A 6,003-nucleotide genomic window follows, 5' to 3' on the forward strand; every position below is an offset into this window, starting at 1 on the left:
CTATTGTCCTTTATTGATTGTTCCTTTTTATGACCTGAGGAGAATATATTCATTCAATAACTGTAGGTGCGTTAAATTTATTGATCAAAGCAAATACAATTTAAATGTAATAATAGGCCTTGAAAAGTACTTTTGAAAGTAAAGTAGTTTGGTTTATCAATTCAGTTTAAATAATTGATTACAGTGCTCTCAAAATACTTGATTACTGACACACAAGTGTTTTGCAGGAATTTTTGATTCTGTCAGAGAGACATTTATGTGTTGTCTACTACATGTGTGTCATCACTTCAGTGGTTTGTCAGTTGCCATGTATTTGGTGATGTCAGAAGGGACTTTTTTCATTTCCTGTGCATTGGCGTGGTAGGCCCTACTGGTTTTTCATTTCAGTGCATCAATCCTAAAAAAAATATTCATGACGTCTTGTATATCAAACCTTTCGCAAACCTTCCACATAAAAAGCAAAAAAAAAAAAAAAACCTCTACGATACATGCCCTCGTGTAATAAGGGTCCCTCTCACAATTGACAGACGGCCATTCTGTGTCGGGTCAGGAAGGCGTTTCACAGTTTGCCCCAGTTTCTATTTTCGTGCGGCGGCCGCGACGCGTTGCCATTATTCACCCGTCGCAGAAAAGTCCCTGAAAGCAGCCTTTCGGTCAGGCCTGCAATTACCTGCGGAATCAGGTCAGTCCATATTCGCTGGCCCACATTGATGTAATCGCCACTTGTGCTCACCTGCGACAGATGGGCCGCCATTGTGGCCAGAGGTTGTTTGTCGTTTGACGGCGATTGTGTTTCCAAACAGCCGGCCAGAGAAGCGGTGGCATAAGCCAGTAATTCGGTATGCGCCCATTCAGTATGTCACCTACTTTTCCGTGGGGTTACCAGAGCGATTCAGAATGAGGTCTTGAGAGCCGGACAGGAAATCTTTTGTAACATGGCCCCCATGTTCCGACATGTCGCACAACAGGACACGTTTGCGTACCCGTGATCTCTGTCGGCCCCCCCCCCCCCCGCCCCCCTCCTTCGCTGTAACCGGTCCTTTCCGTAGAGTCATGCTAACTGACAGCCGGTCGTGGCCATTCACAAAAACGCTGCTTTGGTGAACCGTTCTCTCACACGTGCAGCAGCACAATTTCATACCTTTACTGATGATTGTGTTTGTTATTAATGCGTTTGAATGCGATGTGGGCATCGCATTTTTCAGCCGGTAAAGGAAAAGCTGTAGAGGGTAGATATCACCATGACAACATCTGTACAGTCTGTACTTCCTGGCCTGTCACATGCCAGAGTGCACTGGAGCGAGATAGCGGCGTTCTGGCCATAGTCCACTATTTGCAGGCATTCTTGCCCTTTACCTCACTAACCCCACACGGGTGTAAAATACTGAGAAAGGGAACCTTCGGAGGATTCCCATTCCTTGGTCCTCGATCCTGGATTTGTAGTGGCGAAGGGCGTGCCCCCCGCCCCCCCAATTGTATTTTGCCAGCCTACCAAACCCCAAACCACACTACAGCAGTCTCATGCCGTATGGCTGAAGACAATCTAGGCTGGGCCAGATTAGCTCTTAAATGGAAGACAATCTATGAAAACAGGTTTGGGGTAAAGAAAAAAAAAAGGAACAGTGCTGGAAAGCTATGAAACACTCCTCCCTCTGAAACTGGTTAAAACCAATACCCTATTGTACTGATGGGGGGGGGGGGGGGGTGCTGTTCAGGATGCTGTATAGCTTGAGGGCCTTTCTTTATTATCGCCACATGGTCATTAAAGATACAGTACCATGGTACTCCTATAAGGAGAGTGTTAGCTGCGATATAGCCAAACTGGCTCTTTGTAGCTGACAATCCTATTGTTGATGAGGGATTGTGCTTTCTCTCCCCAGCATGTGTTTTCCCATTTTCTTACTACGGGGTAAAAAAAAAAAGGCCTGGTTTCACTTGTCAGTCCTCCAAATAAACCGTTAAAAATAAACTAATTTGAGCCAACAGGTTTTGGTTGCAAAGTAAACACTCCAAATTCCACTTGTCAGTTTGCTCTTATCTTAGCTCCCCCTCAATCCTGGAAAAAAGCAGCCAGTCACTGTATTCACTGCATTTCATAAAATTTGTATCGGCCCTGCATGCAGTCTTTAAATTGTAAAAGTGTAAAATTACGATCTAATGTAACATTTTTTTTTTTCGAGCTGCGACCGAAGACCCGTGGGCTTTGTTAACCCCCCTATCCCCCCCCCCACCCCCCGCCCCGGGTAGGGAGATTTCACCGCTGGGGAATGTGCTGACTCATGAGGCCGGGGAGGTGTATTAATTTACCGTGCCGCGGCAAAGCCCACCGACTCCCGGCTCAATGGCAGGTCCTGCGTAATGTGGCTCTCTTTCACGTGCCTCTCCTTTTCAGCCCAGGCCTCTGGAATTTTCTCTCCTCTCTTCCTGCTGACATTCTGCCTTGACTCACCCCCCAAACGTTTGTGTTCTTTGCTGTCTTTGATTCTCTAAAAAAAAAAACGATCCAACTGCGGGGGAGGGAGGGGGCCCCCCCCAGAAATCTATAGACGCTGTACATGAATCAGTCTTTTCTCTCTAATCTCATTGCATCAATTTACATCCTCTGACTAGATCGCAGTCTCTAGCTTCCGGCTGGCTGGCAGACATTTTGGGCTGTGGGAGGTGGGACGGTGTTCTAAAAATAGAAGCAGTGAGAATCCTGATTTCCTCTCTGCATGATGGGAGCTATTTTTAAACTACCGAACATCAGGTGGTGACCTTAAGCTGTTTTTATTGGTCCTGACATCACGGAATTCGAGAAAACATGCTCTTCACAATGGCGACAAAACGGTGGATTACGAGCGTGTGACAAAACACTTATGTCACCAGGTTTAGAGGTCAGGCAGGTTTAGCCACAGGGGTAAAAAAGACACAACCCTCTGCTTGTGATTTTCCAAATGTTCTTCATTGTGTCAATGCAGGAAACACTTTATATGTACCAGTGGGTATGTTTAAAAAAAGCCTGTTGTGCATAGGATTTTTCTCTGAAAAGATTGTTTTGCAATACAATGCTGTATGAAAAAGGAATGGGTCGCAACAACATGCATTGTGTGACGGCTGAGCACAAACGTTTACTATGAATTTGGCGCAGGGGCGAATTTTTCTGTGCAACTTCGGCACTAGCCGGCTACGAACAGGAAAAAAAAAAGAAAAGTTTTCTGAATTTACACTGGAAATCCTGGGGGCTTCGGTGGAGCCCAATCTGATGTTCTTCTGAGCATGTGCACATATTTCTGGCAACAGTGAGAACCCACCGGGTTCCATCGAGCGCCTGCTTAACCACATCAGAGCTGGAGAAGACACGGTCTGTTTCTCCCTCACTTCCTCTGTCGCTCTTAATAAGCACAACCGGCTTTTATCCTTTCATCTCATCTCTTCTCGGGCTCGTACTTTCATCCTGAACGCACATATCTCTGCGACGCACAGACGGCGCGGAGACAGTCCGGTCTGTAGTCCAGACATTGAACCCAGAAACCAGAGCTTTCCACACTGAGTCACTGCCACAGACCATCGCCCTCTTTTAAGATCTCATTGCAAAATATCTGCTCTCAGCAAGTATATGGATCAAATTAGGTAATAACACAGAACAGTGCATGATCATATGTTAATAATCTACTGATGTAAAGAAAAGGTTTGCATATCACATTTTATTGTAAATTTATTGAATCAATGCTATACCTAAATAATGTTCTTTGATAGCGCATAGATATAAATCTCATTTTAGGTTACCATAAATGTTTTATTTGGAAACGGTCCTTCTTTCCAGAAATTTATAGCATTTCTTTGTACAAATGCATTTCCACCATTTCCTGCCATTCACTATTCCGTTAGACCATCATATAGAGGGGAATTAGCTAGCTCTATTATGTGATCCTGATTTTAAAGCATATAGGTGACCTCCAAGCAGGGACACCATAAGGGGTGGGGGAGTTGGGCCTCAACTGACTGGGGCTCTCAAAAATATTGGCACATAGGATTGTCTGGGGTGGTGGGGCCCAATGTGAGATCTTTCCATGGGCTCCAAAATCCCTGGTGGCCCCCCTGCCTCAAAGTGTTGCACAAAGCACTCTCATAAGTAAAAATGTGACTCTGTTAATGTTAAATTTCACTCTCTGGTCTATCTGTGCTTCCCACGGGTGGTTATGGGACTGCGTGGCTAAAGTCGCTCCCTTCCTAATTCTCCATAGCCCCATGGGGAGGGGAAACGCCCTGTCCTCACGGTGGTTTTTTTGGTGCCGGTCACGTTCTGCGGCCTGGAAAAAAACAAGCCGGCTCCACCGCGGCGTCCTCCGCCGCCGCTCCCGTACGGCTGGGCGTGGTGTCAGGGGCCCGGAATGTGCTGAGCTGGGATCTGACACGGGGGGGGGGGCTTTAGGGCCGATGCCTCCCCAAAAGCGTCTGCGCCCCAGACAGCGCCGCCGCTTTGTCCGTTTGCTTGTTTGTGTGCGCGGTCACCCGTGCAGGCAGACCCCGCGGCTCAGCGTTGATGGGCCCATAGGGCCTCTCTCCCTCTCTCTGCAGCCTGGGGCTTTGGCTGAGCAGGGACTCGGCCGCTGGAGCCATTCATTTAAATTGCGTTGCCGCGGTTCATTTCCCATGTGCCGTCCCTCCCCTCCCCTTGTGCAGCATGCAAAGCAGGATCCTATCAGGTCGCAGGGAAGGAAATCCTGGAGGACGCGGCGAGACTGCAACTCTTCCAGGACAGTACAGCATGTACCGAACTCGTTCAGCTCCGCTGGAGGGTAGATCTGTGCACAAATGGATGATACCCACCATGCTGTGCACAGGCGGAGCTGGGCTGTGACTGCCATAGCAACGCATTTCTAGCTCGACGAGACAGCAGAGAGGATTACAGAGACTTACCCTCTGATTTAGAAGTCACCTGTGATGTCACTGCTCTGACATCATCATGCTGCTCTGCAAAGGCACATCCATGATGTCACCTGCTCTGACATCACATTGTTCTAACTATATTCAGAATGAACTACCCCTGACATCACATCAAACGTGACCGATACTGTGCCCTAAAATAGCTCATGAATTAATATAGGTAACTCAGCTGTGACATTATGACATTAAATGACACTTTTTTTGTAATAAGATTACAAAATGATTATCTACAGAAGCAAATCTAGACATTTTAAATAGAATCTCAGCTCTCCTCAGACTGACAGCTCCTGTTGCACAGCTATTTCGTAAGGAGTCAGAGCAGCATGCAAAAATAGCTCCTTTATGGGATTGAATGTTTTTATAGACGCTTTCCCTCCACCCCCTTTCCCTTTTCTCGGATAACACCCATTGTTTCATTCTCTCCGCTCACAAAGAGTGTGCAATGCGGAGGTCAGGTGCTGGAATGGAGTTTGGCTGTTCAAAGGTGCTTTGTATCTTGTGATCTGCAATGTGACCCGGGGGATTGCCTGTCTTGCGTCAGGTCTGACATCAGCCACTTTTCCTGTGTCAAAAGCTCCAGCATCACCCGTGCGGATGTCACAGCTGAGGTTATACAAGCAGCGCACCCATTCACTTCCTGTCCAGCTCGCACTGCGCATGGCAAAGGCCACACAGACGCCGCTGAGATTTTATTCTTGAGCTGTGCGGTAAAATCAGTTTTCTGCTTTTTTGTCTACTGTGCCAAACAGGGAGTTTAAGTTGAGCTACAAAACTCTGCTCGTAATTCATCCCCTTGCATGTTTCCTGCTCTAAAGGTATTCAAAGCTGACCCCGCCCCTTCCCGTCTGCACAGACTAACTGGCTCCTGTGCTATTTTGTTGTCTCCTTTCGTAGGACATTCCAACGAGTGAACTCTGCACCTCTGCCAAAACACGAGCGAACTAACTAGCCTTGTTGCCAAGTAAGCCTTCTCTGTATGCTTCAGGGTTCGCTCTGATAGAGGTGAAAGGTCACGACGACCTCATTAACTCACGTGTGACGCACAAGGCCCGAACAGAGTTCAACAGCGACCTC

The sequence above is a fragment of the Anguilla rostrata genome, chromosome 6 (assembly GCF_018555375.3).
Source record: "Anguilla rostrata isolate EN2019 chromosome 6, ASM1855537v3, whole genome shotgun sequence".
Taxonomy (NCBI): Eukaryota; Metazoa; Chordata; class Actinopteri; order Anguilliformes; family Anguillidae; genus Anguilla; species Anguilla rostrata.